At 43.2% G+C, this 24635-nt stretch overlaps 1 pseudogene; it reads right to left on the bottom strand.

Moving 5' to 3' along the window:
• The window catches only part of LOC136485063 (tau-cadinol synthase-like), a 29981-nt pseudogene extending 20387 nt beyond the window's left edge, over positions 1-9594 (bottom strand).
• Between the last annotated feature and the right edge of the window lie 15041 nt (positions 9595-24635).

The following is a 24635-nucleotide window of genomic DNA, read 5'->3' as shown; positions in this document are numbered from 1 at the left end:
ATGAAGCCTTTCAAAGATTCGTCTAACAAGATAGGGCCATTAGATTTACTCGGCAAACAGATGTAGAGCCCCCCTTCCCGATGGCACAATGACGCGCAACCTATACATAAGGGGACAGAGGCCGCACTATACCCGATTCGTCAAGCCATTCTTACGCCAATAAAGGTAACCACTAACAAGCTAGAAAAGGTCCTCATACTGGGCTAAAGTTAGAGCCATGTAGCCCCCACAGCTGTACTGTAAGTCCTAGATGTTCGCTTACAGATAAGTCCTTAGGAAGAGAAATCTAGAGCACCATAAAAATAGCCCAATGCTCTAGCCCCCTTGTTCCATGTTGCTAAAAAGCATCTTTTAATGTTTATTGCACATTCCATTAGTCAAGTAACAAGATCATGGTTGTAGTTGAATACTAGCATCATACTTTCCAATGCAATAACCCATAGGAATCAAGGTACAGGGTAACGAAGTACTAGAAAATCCTTAGTGGTAGTCAAGATAGACACATGCAATATGAATTAAATGATTAAAAGTGTATAGGATAACAAGGAAGATCACATGCTATACTTGTCTTAAAACTCAGATCCTTCTTCTACTGAATTGTAACCTCCAAAAGACTTTTTCTGGATCACTAACTTCTTCTATTTCACCAACGTACTTCTCACCGACTGGACATAATCATAAAGTACCACACAAACATCTATGCAATCATACACGAAGCAAATAATAGAACTAAATTAGAACAGTACACCAAACATATGAAACAATAAGTAAAAAGGTTTTAAAGATGTTCTACATGTCGCTACGAACACACAGCCATGAAAAGCACGCTAATCGGAACTACGGTTATAAAGAAACGACTATAGGGTTTTATATTGTAAAAGAAAAGAGAAGACTATAAGCTTGATTTATGTTAATTAAGAAAAACTATGTGAGTAACATTAATTTAGATTAAACAAATTATATTTATACTTAAAAACTGAGTTGAAGCTAATCATATTTTATTTATAAATATTTTGATATCATTTATGCCAATTCAACTTTAACTTGCAAATACAAATACACATGTGAGAACATCTAATCAAATTTGATGTGTGTTTAGACTAAACATATTGTAATTTAGAAACATGTTAGCAACTAGTCATGTTAAAACTTATTTGCAAAAGAGCATTGTATATAATTATGTCGCTTTTATTTATAAAAACTAGTTGCATGCATATTAATCAAATTAATATTTAAGCATATATATAAAAGTCACTTGACATGAAAAACGATGACACTAGCATGTAGATCACATCGATATGAATCTAACACAATTGGAACGATTCGAAACGGAGTTAAAACGAATATACGACGACAATATTACAAACTGGTGGTAATTTTGTAATTATCTCGTCTTCATCTTTGGCCTCCGTACAGCCACCACACAGCCATGACAACAGCAGCTGCGCAGGGTTGGGCTCGACTTGTTGCACGAAGGAGAGGATGGCTAGGTTCGGCAACGTGGCAGCGACGACGAGGAGGAAAAAAATCTAATTTATTATACGAGAGATTTCCTAAACTAGAGGCTCTCCTTATGGTAGTTTTGGTGCGCTTTGCTCAAGGGGTTGGTACATATTTATAGGGAGAAAAACTCTCAACATCTACATCAACTAGCAATATGGTATTAATTGATGTTGCACCCTCCACATTTACTAATGGGCCTAAATAACCATTAAAACCCATTAGTAAATAAATACATGGGACTTTGAGATTTATTAGGATTATTGCACATGGGCTTTGAGAGTTGGTTGGAAAATGAGATATTTATTATTTTCGGAATTAATTAATTTTGTGGATAAAATAATTCCAGAAAAGTCTAGAATTATTATTTAAGCCGTGAAAATACTCCGAAAGCTCTAAAAATTCGGGGAAAATTCCCAGAGACATTATGGAACATGAGGAACCCAAATAAAGTATTTGGAGCCCATGATAAGATAATTTGGAGCATCTAAAAATTAAATTATGCTCACAGACAAGTAGGAACAAGTTCCAAAAAAAAACTGAAAAATTCCCGAGAAGTTTTTAGAGATTGATTGACGGACGAGTAACTGAAAGGAGTGATTTGTGTTATAAAGAAAAGATTTTAGGAAGCTCCCAACAAAAATTTGAGCCGAGAAACAAAGAATTTGATTATAGAAAAAGATAAAGATGTGCCGGAGAAGGAAAATCGACCTACTAACGTAGTTTAAAGACTTTGCTCACTCTCAACACACAAAGAAGCAACAAGCAAACATCACATCATCCAAACGCCCGTTAAAATTAGAAAACTTTGAAAATTTACATTTTTTCTATAACTAAATTTGCGCTAGCTCAAACTAAACTTGGTAAATTTTATCCAAATATTAAAATAATTTATTTTATTTAGTGATTTCTATGCACAACCCAAAATCGAAAATTTTAGGGTGTGACACTTATCGTGCCACGTGCAACCGTGCGAGATAAAAGTCTCATGCACAACTTTGAGAAAGAAGCAAGGAATCCACTTTTGGATTCCTGCCATCGGGTTGCTCAGCTATGCAGGGATTCCTGCCATCGGGTTGCTCAGCTATGCAGCCGAGCTCGCACCACTAATATATAGTGGCCACCGCACTACAGGACCGTGGCCTGCATGGTTGTGGGTCATCGTGCCAATGCCGGTGGTGCCGCACAGGTGGCATGTTGTGGCTGTGACACTCACGCCACCACTACACCATGCTGCTGTGCCCGCGCCGGCGGCAACACTTTCATCCGCGTTGTGGCCACCGCCTCACTTTTGTGTGTGCTAGCTGCCGTGCATGTAGTGTTGCACGTGAGAAGAGATAAAGGAGAGAGATGAGATACATCTGTCAAATCAATTTAGGAATATGATAAGGTTCTAGGGACGGCAATTGAGATCACCCACCTATATAAATCGATTTCTAATGACGGCTTATTAGCTTGGGCCCTACGAAAACGTTTCTAGAGGTGTTTTTTTATGGAGTCATATGTAGAAAAAAAAGAGGCGTCTCTTAAAACCATTCATGCTGTAGTCATGTAGTGTATTATGTACAAACCTGGAGACACCCAGAGACCATGCTCTCTAAGCAGACGAAATCGTAGAGAAACCTCATGTAGACTAGAGCTATTGAATTCCTCATGTTGGATCTCGTGTAGTGTATCAGCAATTTGATCCTCAAAATGATGCCCAATACCCAAATGTTCAATAGTGTCCAAAAGGTTCATTTTCTCAACCATATCTTTGGAAGCGTCAAAGAACTGACTCACCCTGTTCTTCAGTGCATTAACTCGATCGTTCAGCCATTTTTCTGGCATCTACAGTCATACAAGCACACATTATACAACACTCACTGTCATTTATGTAAAAGTTATGTGCAAAGTAATATACACATGTTAGTTGATCTCCATCAATAGGCCCAACGACCTATTGGGCCCTTATCTCTGCTCCCTGATCGGGGGAGCCCAACCCTAATCCGGTTGGTGGGCCCCTGTCGCAGAGCACACATAAAAGAAAGGTCGGGGTGAGGGCTCGGACGATGAGGTTCAACGGAGCCGCCACCCACCTACAGAGAAACCCTAATCCGATCCTAAAGAGTGCTGCCAGCGACGGGGTGAGCCCGCCACCACCGCCGTCGTTCCCCTGCAGGCCTACACTGGACCGCCGTCTCGCCACCGAGCCGGAGCTGCCCCTACACCGGCGTCTACCCTCTGAGGTGCAGCTACCGGGAAGACGAGGATGCTTACTCGATCTACGGGTTACACAGAGAGGTACACCATATCGATCCTAACAATGGTACCAGAGCCGATTGCCTCTATGTAATCCTAACCCTAACCGGGTAAAAGCAAAGAAAAGGGACCGGGGGTGGCGGATGTCACTGGAACCCGGTCACCACCGCCACCGCGCGGGGGAAAAGAACAGATCCATTCGGATCAGTGTAGAGATAGGGCTCTCGGATATGGTGTACTTCTCTGTGTAACCCGTAGATCGAGTAAGCATCCTCGTCTTCCCGGTAGCTGCACCTCAGAGGGTAGACGCCGGTGTAGGGGCAGCTCCGGCTCGGTGGCGAGACGGCGGTCCAGTGTAGGCCTGCAGGGGAACGACGGCGGTGGTGGTGGGCTCATCCCGTCGCTGGCAGCACTATTTAGGATCAGATTAGGGTTTCTCTGTAGGTGGGTGGCGGATCCGTTGAACCTCATCGTCCGAGCCCTCACCCCCACCTTCCTTTTATGTGTGCTGTGCGACAGGGGCCCACCAACCGGATTAGGGTTGGGCTCCCCTGATCAGGGAGCAGAGATAAGGGCCCATCAAGGGGGAGAATGTTAGTTGATCTCCACCAATAGGCCCAACGGCCTATTGGGCCCTTATCTCTGCTCCCTGATCGGGGGAGCCTAACCCTAATCCGGTTGGTGAGCCCCTGTCGCACAGCACACATAAAAGGAAGGTGGGGGTGAGGGCTCGGACGATGAGGTTCAACGGAGCCGCCACCCACCTACAGAGAAACCCTAATCCGATCCTAAAGAGTGCTGCCAGCGATGGGATGAGCCCGCCACCACCGCCGTCGTTCCCCTGCAGGTCTACACTGGACCACCGTCTCGCCACCGAGCCGGAGCTGCCCCTACACCGGCGTCTACCCTCTGAGGTGCAGCTACCGGGAAGACGAGGATGCTTACTCGATCTACGGGTTACACAGAGAGGTACACCATATCGATCCTAACAACATATACTCTACAATCTTATAGTTCTTTGTTATACTCTTTGGTTCAGGAAGATAAGGGCACACAATTTAAGATGGTTTGACTGTTTGTTTGTATACTCTTTCTGTTCTGGAACATATGTCATCTTGATCCGAGATGTAGTCCTGGTTGGTCCAGTAAAAATAATCTTGCTATAAACACATGTAATTGCAGCCATGATGAGTTCAGTATACGGATGCGACACATGTATTTTACCATAACTATTGGCTATGTCATCATCATCGCCATCGCATTTTAATCCTCTCTAATCGAACTCAACCTCACCAAACTGAAGCGAGGCATCTTATTACACCGTGAAAAAGTAGTAGTAATAAAGTTTATATAAAAGGATATTATAAAGTGAGAAATTCAAAATCATCGTGTAGTACTCCACTGCAAGACACAACATAACAAAAATCCTGTAATTTAGCAGGTAAAAGTGATAACATACCTGCAATGGCTGTGCCTGGTAATTGATAAAGAAGTTACTCCATATCGTCGGTTCAAAATCCGGTGATATCATCTGTAGAAAAATAAAGTTAATAGATTCCATACCTATATACGGTGAAAACTATGTAATCTTTTAGTCTTCTAAGCAAACCATGACCACACACAATGTGACAACCCCATGAATAATGTCTTATTGAGAGTGTCCATAACCCTACGCTTTAGAGGGAGCCAACACTCAAATTTATCAATAATCATTAAAAATTCAAAAGCAAGGTCAGCGGCTCAGATTTTGCATATGACTTGGTTAAAAGCAAAAAGAAACAGAATTACTATACCACAACCGAGTGTTGAGTGCTCTTTCTTCTCCAACTCTGACGGGTTTAGAAAAAAACTGAGGATCAGAGGAAGGCTGGTGGTGGGCGCGGGAGAGGTGGGGGGCAAGGCGGTGGTGGTGCCGCCGGCCGAGCGGTGGAGGAAGGCATTTAGGCAGCGGACGTGGCAGGGACATCACGGTGATAGCCTGGCAATGCTTGGTTAGCATGGCAGCGGGTGGGCGGTGGCAGATCCGGTAGCAGGGAGCCACCGGAGATGGAGGAGGAGGGCGGGGCGAGGGCGTCACATTGATAGCCCGGCAAAGTCAGGTTAGCGTGGCAGGGGTGGGCAGCGGCAAATCCGGCAGTGGGGAGCCACCGGACATGGAGGAGGTGATGGGGCGGGGGGTGTCATGGTGATAGGCAGAGGTGGGCGGCAGCAGATCCGGCGGCGGGGAGCCACCAGAGATGGAGGAGGAGCGTGGGGCGGGGGCGTCATTGTGGATTTTTTAACACATTATTTAAACTAATTTTAAAACTAACACTGTTTATTTTTTTTTTCCAAATCTAACACTTTTGGCCACGCCTATTCGCACGGCGCGGCGAATTAACACTGCCGCGCCATGCATGGGGGCGTGGCGAGGCTGCCTACGTGGCAGCGACCAGGGCCCCCTAACTGGTGATGTGGCTAGCTTAGTCGCGCCACCGATTAGGGCACGGCGATGACGTGCCACGCATCAAGGCGCGGTAGTGACGCGCCACCATCCAGGGCGCGGCAGAGCCTAATATAGGCCTAGTCCCGCCCCTCCCTCTCTGTTTCACTCGGCGCCATGCAGGAGCCGCCTCTGTGCCGCCTAACCCGCACCGCCGCGCCTCCCAGCCCGCACCGCCACGCCATTGCGAAGTGTCGTTTCAATCAGTGGCTCTACGGTCCTAAGAATCAATGACTGGAGCCACCACAGGCAAAGGAAAAGAAGAAAGAAAGGTTAATTTACAAAGCACCTCCAGTCAAGTGCGAATATGGTGTTAAATCCAATTACAGGCTAGTCCCTTCGGAGCTTGGAATAGGCCATTACTGTGTCCATATGGTTGACTATGATGAGGTTGGTTATTTTTGTGGTAAACATAAAATCGTATTATTATTTCTTTTGCTAAGACATATATGATATAATTTTTCGTTTGAACAGAGCACTAGGAAATGCAAGTGGGAATATTATGATGGTCAAGCTAAGTTCTTGGATAAACTGAAGGGAAGGCAAGTAATTGCATGGAAGAGGGGATATGGACCTGACTATGTCAACCTATTCGTTAAACATCACAAAAACAAGATGCGTGAGTTTGCTAGACAGCACGATATTCATAACCCGATTGATGTTGGGCTTGACAAATATGGCTCGGAGAGACGGAGGGTGTTAGAGGAGGAGAGGGCAAGAAAGGAGGCAAGGGAGGAGGAAAGAGTACAGATACAGGTCTTGAACGACCATGTTGTTGCATTGTGTGTCAGTGAGTCATTGGAAGCCTTGTTATTTTCATTGCCTGCGTTTAAATGTAATATAATGGCATTACTAACTTGTTGCATTTCATACATGAAGGGATTGGATGCAGCGAGGACCATGCTACAGAGGTGGCCCGTGCAAGATTTGAGGAAAAGAAGTTACATGAGCACAGAACGCGAGCTGGTCGCACTGTTCAATCTCTGATTGTGTTGTCTGATGAGGGGCACGAGGATGAGGACGGCACTGCCAGGTGGAGTGATCTCATCGCTCTTGCTGAGGCGGGCTTGCAGGCAGAGGACGCTGAGGACGATACTGGTAGATTGAGCGAGCTCATCGCTCTAGCAGAGGTAGGCTTGTAGGCAGAGGAGGCTGAGGACGACACTGACAGACTGAGTGAGTTCATCGCTCTAGCAGAGACGGGCTTGCAGGTGGAGGAGGACGACGACACGTTCTTCAGTCAGGTCGCAGAAGCCATAGATGAGCCAGACAGAGGAGGACGCGTTCTTGACTCAGGCCGCAGAGGCCGCAGATAAAGTGGAGGCAGCTTACTAGAGGTGACAGGTAGATCAGAGCAATGCCGGTGAGCCTAGCCACATCAACGAGGTTGTGTTAGAGGACTTGTACTCGGATGACGAGTTGCTTATTCAATATGTTTCAGACTGAGGATTGATACATGTGTGCTAGTTCAATGTTTTAGATTTGGTATTTGTATCATAGTAGAACTTTCTTGGTGTTGTATTGTATTTCATTTGAACTATTTATGTATTGTACCCATGTAACAAAGACTGTTTTATTTTTGTAATGGACATTGTGTTATCTCATTAAACTTTCGCCATGAAAAATGGTATTACAATGCTGCTGCTAAGCATGGCGCGCCTAGCATGGCACGACGGTCAAAGCAGTAGCAAAAGGAACAATGAACTTTTGTTATGTCATCGTGTCGATTTAACGAATAGGTAAACAGGAAGGATAAGTGTACGAGACAATCAATACACAAGTTCAGCAATGCTAACTTGTACGCGTCCCAAGTTCATCGTAAGTTAGACAATACAACTGTTCGACATAAGTTCAGCAAGTCATAACTACGAAACAAGTTCATCAATACATAAGTTTGACATTACTCGACATACTATATGTTCCATCAGTATATGGGTGTCCGAATACGAGTGCATCCTAAAGAACTCCTACGACCTAGGAGTATATGGTGACCGCGGACGTCGCTGCCTCTTCGGACGTGAAGGCAGCACGTTAGGGGTGAACCCAACGTCGGTACGGTCTCGCTGGCGGTACACCCAGCGATACTACTGAGTGTAACTAGGACCCTGCAATTACAATATAGGCATCGTTACTTATAATGTTCAAGTAATTGTGATGTATATGGCAAATGGTTGTTTCAAGTACCTGTGCATCGAACTGTGTAGGAAATGGCGCATCACCAAGCTGAGACATCCCAATCTCATCATAGTCCTCCTCCTTGTCCTCCTCAACGTCGTGCTCGGCAGGACCCTTGCCGCGATTGCCGGGAGTATGAACATAAGAGGTCCCACCAGCCGTCGTGTCAGAGGAACCTGCTCGTGTCAGCAGGGCGGTGGCGTGGCGCGGCGGGACTAAGCCACTGGCCTATATTAGGCTCTGCCGTGCCCTGGCGAGTGGCGCGTCACTGCCGCGCCTTGATGCGTGGCGCGTCACCGCCGCGCCCTGATCGGTGGCGCGGCAGAGCTGGCCACGTCACCGGTCAGGGGCCCTGGTCGCTGCCATGTAGGCAGCCTTGCCGCGCCTCCATGCATGGCGCGGCTGCGTTAATTTACCGAGCCTAGATTTGAAAAAAAATTAAACAATGTTAGTTTTAAAAATTAGTTTAAAAATGTGTTAAAAATAAAAAAATTCTCATGGTGATAGGCAGGGGTGGGCGGTAGCAGATCCGGTGACGGGGAGCCACCAGAGATGGAGGAGGAGCGCGGGGCGAGGGCACGGGCGCACGGTACAAAAAAATCGAGTGGTAGGTCCTTGTGAAACGCGCGGATATAGTATAGACAAATTCAAAAGTAAGGGTGATATTTTAGGACCTTTACCACCTCTTATCTGTTTAGCCAACAGAAGAAACGGTTATCTTTAGGACCCTTACCACCACTCTTTTTTTTAATCACCCCATCGAAACATGCAAATTACATAACAATTGTTATAACTCCATTTTATTTATTAGGAATTAGTTAGGTTTTCACGTATTTTCTATAAACCTGATAAAAGTTAGAGTAATTTGACTACGAACAAAAGTGAAAAATATTTAATCCATCTGTTCCATAATACGTATCTACACAAAATGGCATTAAAGAGAAACATGAAAACTACATTAATATTTTTTTTAAAAACATAGAACAAATATTATGAAATAGAGGGAATATATTTTAGAGCGGAGCTAGGGAGTAGCTCCGAAGACACGTGCGAGAGCATGCATGCACGATAAGAGTGACATGAATATTACAGTAACGAAATCTCAAAAAAAAAAAAAAAAATACAGTAACGCCAAGCAATAGTTGCTGAAGAAGGCTCACCGGTGTTCTTACACTAGCTATTGGCGACTCTTCCATCGGCTGACTTAATTTGGACACGGTTTGCTGTCCTCGTCTCTGATGGCCTTTTTAATCAGTTCTTCGCCGTGGACATAGCCGCTCCGTGCATGTACGTGTTGTATGCTGTATACCGCGATGTTGAGCCGCTGTCACGCCAGGCGCGTGTGGCTTATTTTACTGGCCTCGTGCCACCATGAGATGTGACGGGAGACCAAGCAGTTGAGCGAATGGCTCTTTCTTATCATTTCTGACAAAAAATATAAGCAAGCCCACACATATAGCCCAGTAGCTGGCCCATCAAACCTAGAACATCTCCGCGAACCCTACTAAATCATGTTCTGACCGCGAGCTGCCACACGACGCACTTGCAAGAGTCACATGTGTGACGCCTAGGGCTGCAAATGGTATAGAATTTTTTTTTTACCGTATCTGAGTATGAATCCATTTAGGGTTCGTTCGGCTAGGGCTGTTCTGGTAGGAATAGTTCCTGGTGAGGATTTGACTATATAGGGGCTGTTCGCTGGTCGTAAGAAACCAGCCAGTCCCTTACATGACACTATTCATCCATCCAGCCAAACAATATTTCTCTCTCACACAACAAGCCAGTTTCAGCTAAGATTCTATCAGCCGAACGGGGCCATAAATTACACAGACATTTCTGGTAGGAATGATTCCTGGTCACCGTTCCTTGACAATCGAACACAGCCTTAGGCCTTGCTTGGATACATGTGTATCCACCTTAATCCACATGTGTTGGAGTGGAATGTAATGTAATTTAGTTGGATTGAGACGAATACATGCGCATCCAAACAAGGCCTTAGCGGGGTTTAGATCCGTCCATATCCAAACCTGGATATTTAACATCCGATACCATATCCTTGTAACATTTTGTATTGTTCTCCATAGTTATCTGACCGTCTCCTTAGGCCCCGTTTGGCCGGGCTCCCACGGGCCCCGGCTCTGGTACTGTAGCACCATGTCGGCCGCCCACGAGCCGACAGGTGCCAATGAGAGCCGAAGCCGGTGAAGCTCGAATTTCTGGCTCTGGCTGCTGCGGCGGCGTCTGTGAGAGGGGAAGAAAGGAAAGAGAAAACGGTTTTGATAAACAGTGAAATACATATGGATAAACAGTGATTTCGGCGTAGGAGCAGGTGCCAGCGCCAGCCAAACGGGGCCTTACCTCTCGATCTCGATCTCCCCATCACTTCACGTGCTGCGTGTACTCAGCCTGTTCGGGAGGCCGTATCGTATCGTGGATTATTTACTGCTGGCTGGTTTGGTGTGAGAGAAAAATACTGTTCCCGGCTGAAAATTTACGATCGTTTACGAGCAAGCGAACAGGCTGACTGTCACTACAAGCCGCCACCATCAGAGCAGTCCCAGAGGCAGAGGCAGTTCACTTAATTCGCATGTCAGTTCCAGAGGTAGAGGCATGCATGCTAGGTGGTGTGTACTATTCTTCCTGCCAGCTTTGCTCCCGCCACTGGACCATCAGATTGTGTGACAGGATTGTTTCTTTTTGTCACCTCAGCTGTAACATCGGTCTGTGGCACCACGCGTTCAGAGACTTCACTAGAAGTTAGCTTTTGTTTAGTTTCAAAAAGTTTTTTTCAAAAAGTGCTATAGTATCCATCATATCGAATCTTGCGATATGTGTATGGAGCATTAAATATAGACGAAAAAAAACTAATTGCATAGTTTGATTGGAAATTACAAGATGAACGTTTTGAGCCTAATTAGTCCATAATTAAACACTAATTACCAAATAAAAACGAAAGTGTTACAGTAGTCAAATTCTCCCTACTAAACGCAGCCTTAATATGGGAATAAATTCCAATGAGAACACCAGTGCCGGACCCGGGGTTCAAACGCTGGTGGACAGCATGCTCACCTTCACCGCATGCCAACCCAGCCAGAGCTCGTTCTCGACAGTATTGTTTCTGATGTGAGTGGAGGAGGTGTTATCGGACAGGTATTCTGGGCTTGGAAAACATAACTACTTTTTTGTTATTGACTGCAATTACCTTTGAAAGGTGCTTAGTTAATATGCCTAATCAACATGTCTTGGGCAGTATCCTGTACTGTTACCTGGTGAGGATGAGTTTGTCTATGAGAGTTGCACGCCACTGCCCAAAGTACCTGGATCTGTGGAGGGTTCTTTTTCGTTTGTGCCTGGCAAGTATGTTCCGATTATCTAGACAAGTTATGTTTAATATGATCCTGTTTATGGATTTAGCACCTTCATTCTGTTAATGTAGTGGTTAGAGACGCTATAGTTTTTCATGGGCCACGCTGTTTATCATTTGTTCCTCTTTTCTTTGTAAGGTTGATCCGGCCTGAAGGGAAGCCGTTCGAAGTCATGGTGGCACCGTTCCCCCTTGAGGTTCCAGAATACATCTTATGATGATCACAGCAGAAATAAATGTATGCGTGCTAGTTGCATCTCCGTGGTACTTGCTTGTTGTGGAAAAGTTTGGATGCTTGGCATGATCTTGTTGGAGTAATGTAAAATAAGGAACCGTGTGCTCTAACTTCATGTAGCAATCAATGAGCATCGGAACAACATGTTGAATAATTAGGCAATTTCTAGATTAAAACCAGAATATAAATCATGACAATCGGAAGTACTAGATTAAGCATGGGCATATTTCATAGCATGAACATGATAACCGGTGTAATCATAGCTCGTACACCATACATATTAAACAGTACGAACGATGACATTAGATCACAAGAAATATACCTTCTGCATGTAGATGTAGTCGCTGGTGGTGAAGATGCAGATGGAGACGAAGCTGGTGATGATGGCGCGAGGTCGAGGTCGTCGATGAGCGGTGGAGGAAGAGCTCGGAGCAGTTGACGATAGATACGCCGGCACGTAGCGCCGCCTGACTTGGATGGAAGACGACCCGTCGTGAAATTGGGAGCAGTCGCGTGAAGAGCGCTTTCCAAAACCTTATTCGCCTTCTCCCGGTGCAGGATCGCAAAGACGGAGGTTCCAGAGACCTGCTCGCCCGGTCGCTGGTGCACGCAAGCGATCGGACTGGAGAAGCTACGGCGGCAGCGCAATAGCGAGAAGAGGAAAATGCTAATTTACAACTTTAGGATTTTCTAACTGAAACTCCCAATTGTAGTTTTTGGTGTTTCTTTTCCCAGGAGGATCGGTACATATATATATATATATATATATATATATATATATATATATATATATATATATATATATATATATATATATATATATATATATATATATAGGGAGGAAAACCCCCTACCTCCACATCAACTAGCTATATGGTACTAATTGATGTTGCACCTTCCACCTTTACTCATGGGTTTAAACAATAAAGCCCATTAGAAAACACAGATATTGGGCCTTTGAGATTTATTAGAATTTCTTCATATCGATTTAGGGGAATTATCCATATAAATTTTAACAATCCCCCACCAGATCACAATTGCCCAATATAAACATTTTCCTTCTCAAACTACTGTTTATATACTAGTGTTTCAGTAGAGACTGTTAAGTTGAACATCCGCCTAGAAGTTTAAGTTACACCCTTTCACAACTTGAACAATGGACTACGCCTTGAATTGCAAGTTTTGTGTGAACAAGTTTCACTCAAAGTCAAACTAGTACCTGGCTGTCAGTAGCCTTCCTTGTGGGTGGAGCATATATGTCATACTCCCTGGTCTCTTCATGCGCTTAGACTGCGATGTTTTACAGTCGGACTCATATAGGTATGTTCTTTCAAGAATGCTCTGCAGGACAATACCTTCGCTTGTTAAAGCCAATAGAACACATTAAGGCATTCGTCAACCTTCCTTGCAACGCCTCATCGCTATGAGAGTATTGCATCTTCACTTGCAGAGTGTTATAGATTACTCTCCTCAGTTTACCAATAGTTTGTTCTTCCCAGGTCCTTAGTCACGGGATCTCTGATAAAAAATGTTGGGTTACTACTACTATAAACTCACATGGGTCTCATACCCATCTCCCTTGATGCAATTTCTATCACATTCCGTGATAGCCCTTTTGTAAAGGGATTTGCCAGATTTTTTTCTTTTTGCACATAAGCCACAGCTATTACTCTAGAGTTTCTCAACTTCCTAACAGACTTTAAACGTCTTTTAACGTGTCTTGTTGACTTTGTATTATCATTAGCACTGTTCACTTTAGTAATCACTGTTTGATTATCACAGTTCATAAGAATAGCCGGTATTGGTTTCTCAACCACCGGTAAGTCCAACAAGAGCTCACGCAGCCATTCCGCCTCTGCAGAAGCTGTATCTAAAGCAGTAAGTTCTGCTTCCATGGTTGATTTTTTCAAAATATTCTATTTGCAAGACCTCCATGACACTGCGCCAGCTCCAAGAGTAAACACATTCCCACTTATGGCATAGATCTGATCAATATCAGATATCCAGTTTGAATCACTATATCCCTTAAGCACAGCTGGGTGCCCAGAATAGTGAATTCCAAAACTCATTATACCTTTAAGATAACACAAGACCCTTTCAAGTACATGCCAATGATCATCACCCGGGTTGGACATGTACCTACTCAACTTGTTCACAGCAAAAGAGATATCTGGTCTTGCTGCGCTAGCTAAATACATGAGTGAACCAATGATCTGAGAGTACCTCAATTAATCTCTAGCAATCTTCTTATTCTTTCTCAATGTCACACTAGGATCATAAGGTGTTAGAGATGGCTTGCTATCCATAAAGCCGAACCAGCTCAAGACCTTCTCAACATAGTGAGATTGCAACAAAGTTATCCCACTCTCATCCTTAATCAGCTTAATGTTTAGAATCACATTAGCTTCTCCTAGATCTTTCATGTCAAAACTCTTTGACACAAAAGACTTGACCTCATTAATTGCATCTATGTTTGTTCCAAAAATTAGAATATCATCAACATATAAACATAATATAACATATTCGCCCCCACCATGTCGATAATACACACACCTATCAGCTTCATTTATGGCAAAGCCTGCACTCGTTAAAGTCATGTCAAACTTCTCATGCCATTGTTTAGGCGCTTGTTTCAAGCCATACAAAGATTTCAATAACTTACACACCTTGAGCTCTTCACCTTTTACTACAAACCCATCAGGCTGATCCATATAAATTTTCTCATCCAACTCTCCATTTAGGAAAGGTGTCTTCAAATCCATTTGATGAACGAGAAGACCATATGAGGCAGCCAGGGAAAGTAGCACTCGAATAGTGGTCATTCTAGCAACAGGTGAATAAGTATCAAAATAATCCTCACCTTCCTTCTGGGTATAACCCTTAGCCTCAAGCCGAGCCTTGTACTTGTCAATAGTACCATCAGGCTTAAGCTTCTTCTTGAACACCCACTTACAGCCTACAGGTTTACAACCAAATGGCAACTCAGATAATTCCCAAGTTCCATTAGAAAGAAGCGAGTCCATCTCACTACGAACAACTTCTTTCCAATCATCTACGTCTGGAGATGCATACTCCTCTACAATAGAGGTGGGAGTATTGTCCACAAGGTACACAACAAAATCATCACCAAAAGATTTTGCAATCCTTCATCTCTTGTTCCTCATAGGAACTTCATTGTCATCCTTCTCATGAACTTCCTCAAGTGGTTGCTCAAATGACTCAACAGGAGACTTGATAGGTATAGTAAAATCAGGAGCTATCTCTGAGGAAAATCTAGTATTGCTACTTATATCCTTCATAGGAAATATGTTCTCAAAAAATGTCACATCATGAGATTCCATAATTGTATCGACATGCATATCAGGAACTTTAGATTTTACTACTAAAAATCTATAGGCAATGCTCTGGTGAGCATATCCTAGAAAGACACTGTCCACTGTCTTTGGTCCAAGCTTGCGTTTCTTAGAAATTGGTACGTTGACTTTCGCCAAACATCCCCATGTACGCAAGTATGAAAGTGATGGTTTCCTCCCAATCCAATCTTCATATGGGGTTGTTTCTCTATTTCTGTTTGGAATTCTATTCAGGACATGACTCGCAGTCTATAAAGCCTCCCCCACCATGCCTTAGATAAACCAGCAGTATCTAACATGGCATTCATCAAGTTAGTCAGCGTGCGGTTTTTCCTCTCGGCAATCCCGTTTGATTCGGGCGAATAAGGAGGCATCCTCTCATGAATAATACCATGTTCCTCACAGAATTCATCAAACAATCTAGGAAAATATTCACCACCACGATCCCACCTTAGACGCTTAATCTTTTCTCTAATTGATTCTCAACTTCAGCCTTATAGATTTTAAAGTAGTCTAGTGTTTGATCCTTAGATTTAAGCAAGTAAACATAGCAAAATCTAGTTGCATCATCTATTAAAGACATGAAGTATCTCTTTCCACCTTTTGTCAACACACCAATCATCTCACATAGATTAGAATGTATGAGTTCTAGAGGTGCCAAGTTTCTCTCTTCCACTGCCTTGTGAGGCTTTCGAGGTTGCTTTGATTGCATACAACTATGGCACTTAGAACCTTTGGCAATAGTAAAATCTAGAATTAAACTCATGCTAGACAATCGTGACATTAATCCAAAATTCACATGACATAAACGAGAATGCCAAACACTCAAAATATCATTAATGGTGCCACAAATGTGATTCACTGACTTATTACAAAAATCTACCAAAGAAAGACGGAACAAGCCTCCGCACTCGTAGCCTTTACCAATAAATTGTCCATGCTTAGACAATACTACTTTATTGGACTCTAACACTACCTTAAACCCATCTCTCAAAAGAAGGGAGACGCTAACAAGGTTCTAGCGAATAGTAGGGACATGCTACACGTTCTTTAGCTGCACGATCTTTCCCGAAGTAAACTTTAGATCTATCGTGCCAACACCACAAATAGAAGCATGTGACCCATTCCCCATCAGGACGGAGGAACCTTGGAGCCCCTGGTAAGAAGAAAACATAGAGATATCAACACACACGTGAATATTAGCACATGTATCAACTCACCAACTTGGAGATTGAAACACTGATAGTACAATAGGAAAATTACCATACCCGTCATCAGCTCTACTAGCAGTCACGAGGTTGACATTCTTCTTTTTCTCTTTTTGGTCCGCTTGCTCCAGACACTCTTTAGCAAAGTGGCCAAGCTCTCCACAAGTGAAGCAAGGCAACTCTGCTTTGTCTTTCTTCTTCTTCTTGAAGGCAGTTGTTGATTTGGCATTGAAAAGCTTAGACTTTCCTTTGTTCTTGCCATGTGAGTTTCTCTAGACGAAGTGGGCGGTAGCTTTTTCCTCGTTCCCCTTCTCAATGTTGTCTTTAGCCAGAGCCTTCTCCTCAACATCAAGAGATGCTATCAGGTTTTCAACTGATATTTTCTATCTCTTGTGTTTGAGACTTGTGGCGAAGTTCCTCCATGAACAAGGCAACTTAGCAATAATGCACCCAACCACAAACTCATCGGGTATTACACACTTTAGGGGTTCAAGTTCCTTAGCCAGGCGCTGAACCTCATGAGCTTGTTTGACTACTGATTTGTTAGCAACCATCTTGTAGTCATGAAAGCTCTCCATGATGTACAGCTCTTTGCCTGCATCTAAAGCACCATAGGTAGCATTCAGATAATCCCACAGAGTCTTTGCATCTATCATGTGCAGAGTCGAAACAAACAGATGATTAGACAACACATTATGCACAGCTCCCACAAAGATCTGGTTGGCTTCCTAGAATTTTCTCTGATCTTCATCAGAGATGTTTCCCTCGGGCAAGCCATCTTTCGCCTAGAAAACTTTCATGGTCATAAGCCAATTAGTGACCTTGACAGACCACCTCTTAAAGTGCGCACTAGAAAACTTTTTCGGCCTCAGCACGTCAGCGAAACTAGCCATAGATAATTCTGGAAAAGGCCTATAATAAGGTTTTTGGATTGTTGAATAATTAGGCAATTTCTAGATTAAAACCAGAATATAAATCTTGACAATCTGAAGTACTAGATTAAGCATGAGCATATTGCATAGCATGAACATGATAACTGATGTAATCATAGATCATACACCATACAGATTAAACAATACGAACCATGACATTAGATCACAAGAAATATACCTTCTGAATGTAGATGTAGTCGCTGGTGGTGAAGATGCAGATGGAGACGAAGCTGGTGATGATGGCGTGAGGTCGAGGTCGTCGATGAGCGGTGGAGGAAGAGCTCGGAGCAGTTGACGATGGATACACAGGGATGTAGCACCTCCTGACTTGGATGGAAGACGATCCATCATTAAGATTGGGAGCAGTCACACGAAGTGCGCTTCCCAAAAACCTTATTCACCTTCTCCAGGTGCAGAATCCCAAAGACGGAGGTTTCGGAGACATGCTTGCCCGGTTGCCGGTGCACACAAGCGATCGGGCTAGAGAAGCTACGGCGGCGGCGCAATAGCGAGAAGAGGAAAATACTAATTTACTACTTTAGGATTTTCTAACTGAAACTCCCAATTGTAGTTTTTGGTGTTTCTTTTCCTATATATATATATATATATATATATATATATATATATATATATATATATATATATATATATATATATATATATATAGGGAGGAAAACTCCCTACCTCTGTGTCAACTAGCTATATGGTACTAATTGATGTTGCACCTCCCACCTTTACTCATGGGTTTAAACAATAAAGCCCATTAGAAAACACAAATATTGGGTCTTTGAGATTTATTAGAATTTCTTCATATGGATTTAGGGGAATTATCCATATAAATTCTAACACAACAGCCTAGTAACTAGCAAATGTGCCTCATACCCATATCCTGGCATGTATTTCACTCCTAAGCTGGGCTAGTGGGCTGGACCACACTGATGTGGAGATATCAACTGGCAGGCTGAGGCTCTGATCCAACATGATAGCCCACGGCGAGGGCATGCCTTTCCTGCATGGCTCTAGTTAGTAGCTTAAGGACAAGCAGGCCAGATTAAGTTTGCAACCTTGCTGGCCCAGTCTTCGAAGGTGTTCATAGTGGCAAGGTTTGTGACATGTTTATAGACATGAGTGTGCGTGTGTTGTGAGCGTCTGTGTTGTATTGTGTAATCTCAAATAAAAGGCCATAGATTTTTCTTCGTGGTCCCAACTTGGTTGGGAAAGAAAAATGAGGATTTGAAATACACTTGTTGTAGAGCTAAACTGTAGCAAAACCCCTGGGTTAAGGAAATTAAAGTTACATCATCATTTATTCATGTCCATTACCAAGCACCCATGTCTGCAATAAGTTATCCCTAGGTTTAGGAAGCATCAGGTACCAAGGTAGTCGTCTTGTTTTTTAGCATTACTTCAGCAGTACTTTTCAGTGAATGAACAATATTTTTCTCTCACAATAAATCAGCATCAGCAGCAACATCAGCCAAATTTTAGCAAAACGAACAAGCAAGTATATACTTCCCACAAGCATTCTAGAATGCCCTCTGTTACCATACTTGATCCATTCAGCAAGCAACTATAAGCAGTCTAGCCAATCATGAATACTAGATCTAGTACAAATAGGGAGGAGGGGGGCGAGTCGTACTTGCGTCGACATGGTGATGAAGCCTAAGCTTAGGCGTGGTCGAGGTTTGGTGGCACAAGAGGATCAACTCGGGTAGTAGGCACAAGTTAAGGACGGCGTCATGGACATGTGGACAAGTCGATGGTGGATGGCATGGAGAAGCTTCTGATCTGGATCTAGGTTTTGTAGGTAAAGCCTATGGTAACGGAGGTGATGGCGGCGCGGAGAGGCTATGTCATAGCAGTGGCATGATGGAGTTAGGGAGGGAGTAGGAAGGCGGCGGGATGAGGTCAGGGAGGGAGAATGAAGGCTATAAGGAAAATGGACCCCATGGCCCATTTAGTTTGGATTTTTGTGTTTGACGAACAATATGACCATTTGGACAAATGATTTTTGCTAGTATAGAAGGTATAGTTTAAATGGATGCAAAGTGGACTTGGACTTAGACAAAGTGGTGATATGGATGATCAACACCTCAAGCAAGACATTAAAAGCTGTGTTGAAGACTCACAAGACATGCAAGAAGTCCAAGACATAGGATAGAAGCCCAGACAAAGACACGTGAAGAAACAAAGTCAAACAGGTGCTGCATTGCAGCACTGGACCTGTTCAGTGGTTGCCAAGAGAGGGCACCGGACAATGCAAGTGTTATGTCCCATGGGCTGCTGCAACTGGTAGCACCGAACGTGTTCGGTGATGGGCTCTATGGAGCACCAGACTGCATGGTGACAGCCAGAGCAGGGGTGGAAGACCCACCAACCACTACACGTGGTCATTGATGGTACCAAACCGAGCTACAGAACATTCTACCGGAGAGGTTGCAGCAAAGGTTGGAGATGGTCACAAGGCAACATACGTCTACACTCTCCAATGGTCGGCAATAGCTAGTTTGCCAATGGCTAGCTGACGTGGACCTCATCGGACCTGTCTGGTGGGTGCACCGAACATGTTGGGTGACTACATAGAAAGAACGTGGACCTCATCAGACCTGTCCGGTGGGTGCACCGAACATGTTGGGTGACTACATAGAAAGCTGCTGTTGGTTTCAATGGATAGTTTTGCATTGGTGGCTATATATACCCCATGGTCGGTTCCTCTCTAGTCACCACTGCTTAAGAGATGATTAGGTGATTAGCAGTGTTTTACGAAGTGCTTAGGCTAGTTAGACCCTCTTAATTGTGCTTGCTCTTGGTTTAGGCCTATTGTTTAATGAGGTTTGCATACCCCCTTACCACTCCGTGCGTGCATGCACTGTTGTTGTACTTGATGAGCTTGTAGTCTTGCAAGACCGCACCAACTGTGTTTGTGGTGCGGCCTCCATTGGTGTACTGGAGGGGACGAGGCTGTAGTGTTTTGGCCAGAAGCTCGATAGTGAAGATGGCAGTGAGCGATTTTGGAGAGGCCATCTTGGAGCCTACTTGTGTATGGGGAAGGCAGGGGGCTATCCACGGAGTTACTCGATCGAGAGCTTGGCCCTTGCAATGGGCTCCAATAAGGACTATGAGGAAGCGAGGAGCTTCTCGGTACCTTTGTGAATATATCGGAGTTGTCGATGGGAGTTTGCATTCTCTACCCTTAAGCTTCCACACTTACTTTATGTACTTAGGTTGTGTGCTTTACATTCCTTGTTTAGCTTGCTAGGCTAGTGTTATGATTGGAATCTAGGTTGTATAACTCTTTTGCGGTAGAGATAGCAACACACCTAGCAAAACCTTAGTTGCATATCTAGATAGATTGTTTATTGCATAGGTTTTTACTAGGTGAAATTTAGAGGCCATAGTTTAGAGTATATTTTTAGAGAGCCTAATTCACCCCCTCTTAGGCAAAACCTTGGTGGAATTTAGACACCATAGTTTAGAGTATATTTTCAGACAGCCTAATTCACCCCCTCTTAGGCGCATGGTCCCTTCATTGGTATCGGAGCCAGTTGGCTCAATTTGGACCTTTGGCTTAACCGTCATTGAGCCGATGCTACTTTTTGTGGGAAGGATGGATACCTCTTGGCTTCGCACATTAACAACACTGATTTCCCTATTGGAGTGCTACACTATATTGAGGCGGTAGACTTGGGTATTTGGAGAGTCACTCATGATGGCCTGACGGGATGAAACCCCTTAACAATCTTAAAAAAACCCATGACGAGTGATGAAAAAGAAATTCATTTAAATGCAAGAGCTAAAAATTTCTTGTTTAATTTTTTTAGCATGGACATCTTTAACCAAGTGTTCACGCTAACAAAAAAAATGAAATTTAGTTAAGTTGCATGACCTCCGTAACAATACAAGCAATATCCGTGAGGAAAAACATTACCTGGTGTTGACAGTCGTTAACATCAATTATAAACCGTCAATATAACATGCATATATACTTAATTCCATCACCAAACATAGGTCTAGGGGTTGAAACTGACAAATTCCATAAGTTTTGGTGAATCTATGTTTTCAGCAGGGTTTAATTAGAAAACCGACAAGGTGGACCCAATCGTCAGATTTAATCACGTTTATCCACGATAAAAACAACTCTAGAAGACTCTAAAAGACACTAGAAGGCAACCCACCAAAGCAGACCACAAGGAGATGACATGTGGGGCCGGCCGGCCCACCTTCTTGCTGGCCGGCCTAGTGGCCCCACATGTTAGCCTCCCTTCGTTATGTCAGTTTCCCACCGCCTCCTTGATTGCATATACGCCGTCCTTTAAAGTTGGTTTGGTCTGAGGGTCTAGAATTGACGCTACCCCCTATATGTACAACCCTTTACCCCCTCCAATAGAGCCATCCTAAAACCCTAATTCATATCCTCCTCATTAGGATCAGAGCCAGATATCAAGAGAAGATTAGTCCTTCATAGGATCTAGTCTTGCATTAGAAATAGAGAGATAGAGTGTGAGGGAAGAGTTTGGAGGAAGCACCGGCCTATTGGTGCTCACTCTACAACTTGTACCCTGGTGAAATCAAGTTCTTCATGAGCTTGCTTCTGAGATTTCTCTGGTAATCAACTTCTAATTCAAGTAAGTAACATGTTTATGTTGATATTTAGGTTTGTGACTCTTTTTGAGTACTTTAATCCTTGTCATTCCTGGGTTAAAGTAGTATTAGTAGTGCAAACGTGGTGTTTAGACTCGGTTACTCGTAGATGTACCCTACATTCCAGATCGATGGTAGCTCGTGAGGGTGACTCTTATAGCCTCGTTGAATCCTCTGTAGTCCACCTCCTGTTTGTAGACCTAGCAGGATTTAGTTACTATAGGAAACATACTATGCCTATGTTTCCCTTAGTAATATCCCTAGAATTGAATAATAGAAGACATAGCTTACCGAAGTTAGAACTAGAAGACCTTAGTGATCTCCTTTATACTCCTGTTATCTTAAGTCTTGTTGCTACTCTGGGTTAAGTTAGACGTAGTTAATCTCACATGTTTCTCTATGGATATGATACTTGGAATACTTCTGGGTGAAAGCTACAGCGGTATCCGTGTGCTTGCGGATTTATCTATGTGCATTAAATATACCAACAAGATTTATAGCGCCATTGCCGGGGAAACGGTTGCTGAATTAACTACGTAGCTTAACCTTATATCTTTATTCTTTTATCTTTTATCTTTTATCTTTTATCTTTTATCTTTTATTCTTTTTACTATGGATTTGGAATCCACACCTATATATCAATACGCTGCACCTACGAGCACATGCCTAGAGCCACTAAAATCTTCAAAGCCTATCTTAACACATGTCTATGAGCTACGCCCGGGTTTAATAAAATTAATGTGGGAACAATCCTTCTCGGGAGAAGGCGATGAAAACCCATACTCACACCTACGAGAGTTTGGATAGACCTATGCATGCTTGCATATTGCTGGCATGTCTGATGAAACCTTAAGATGGAAGTTGTTTCCATTCTCTTTGACAGGAAGAGCTAAACAATGGTATAGTCAAACCGTAGGAAGTATGAAAGGAGATTGGGAAACGTTATGCTCTAAATTTTGCCTATATTTCTTTCCCATCTCTAAAGTAGTCAGCCTTCGAAAAGAGATTCTATCTTTTAAACAAAAAGAACAAGAATCTCTTGGCACGTCATGGGCTCATTTTAATGACCTCATCACCACAGGCCCTGATCTTGCCATTCAAGACCATGTACTTCTTCAATATTTTTATATGGGTCTTAGCAAAGATTTCATGAAATCCCTTGATGCAGCCTCTAGAGGAGCTTTTATTCATTTGTCTGCTAGTAAGGCAAGGACTATCCTTGATAAAATTATTGGAAAGATTCCCTGCCCTAGCATTCATGATGAACTCCCCAAGGAAGAGAAGAAATCATCTCCCGATCAAGAAGAGGAAATTTTGATAGCTAAATCACAACCACTCCAATCCCAAAATTTAGCTATCAATTCCAAACCATCAATACCCCAAAATCCTCTAAGGAAAGAAGAAATTCCACCTTTGGATAGCCCTGATGAAATTAAGGATGATCTTTTTAATGCTGATTTTAGGAAAAGCTTAAACTTTCTATTACATAAGAGGCCTTTGAGTGAATATAATTCAAATCTTCTCAAGAAGGGATCTCTTAGGAAGCGTCCTTTTTCCCATTTAGGACATTGGGAAGAACTCAAGGGTGGCATGTCAAGTGATGCTGTACAAGGAGAGCTGAGTCATTTAGAAACCAATCCTATCTTTTCCCCTTCTATGCCCATGCTGGATGTCTCATATGAACCCATCTCTAAACCCATCCTTGAATTCGATGATTCCCTTTATGTTCTTTCTCCTAAGTCTCATGATGATCCTAGAAATCCACTAAGACACCCAAAGCATAGAACCATGAAGACTACAAGGATGACCAAGAAGAGCCACGACAATGTCTAGAGGATGTTAAGAATTAATATGCCGTTGAATGGATGAACAAGGACGAAGCCTTAAGGGTAGAACCCAAACCAGATTTAGATCCAAAGGGTGAGCTTAAGTCAATCTCCTTAATAAACATGACTCATCCAAGTTTATAGGAGGCCTTAGACAAGATTAACTCGAGAGTCACCAATCCAAGGGAAAATTTGGATATCCATGAAGAATCAACCTTGGAGCTTGAAAGGGAAGATGACATCAACGAGCATGGAAGCTACTTCATGAACACTTCATCAAACCTGTGCTCGTATGAGAAATCTCCTAAAGCAATTGGTCTCTCTAACATTGCCACACACAAGATCTTGAACCCCCTCATACTTCTTGTTCATAAAGACATTGAACGGGTGGTTGTAGATGCATATGTTTATCATAAATATTCCAGATCTCGTTGTGTGTTGGCATGAATCTTGAGATAGGTACATAAATGTTGGTGTTGGAGGGAAAACCACTCCACCAACTTAAAGCACAATTCGAAGGTTTCCCAAGGACGAGCTTTTGCCCCAAAACGAGCACTTTCGGGAGATAACATGAGCTTTCACCTTTTGCTATAATGCCCTTGTGAAATGAGCATAGAGAGATCATTGTGAAAATACTCCTTCAAGTATTTTTGCCACTAACCATTCTAGGTTTGAAGC

This window comes from Miscanthus floridulus, chromosome 10 (assembly GCF_019320115.1).
Source record: "Miscanthus floridulus cultivar M001 chromosome 10, ASM1932011v1, whole genome shotgun sequence".
Lineage (NCBI taxonomy): Eukaryota > Viridiplantae > Streptophyta > Magnoliopsida > Poales > Poaceae > Miscanthus > Miscanthus floridulus.
This window is presented reverse-complemented; position numbering and strand designations above follow the sequence as displayed.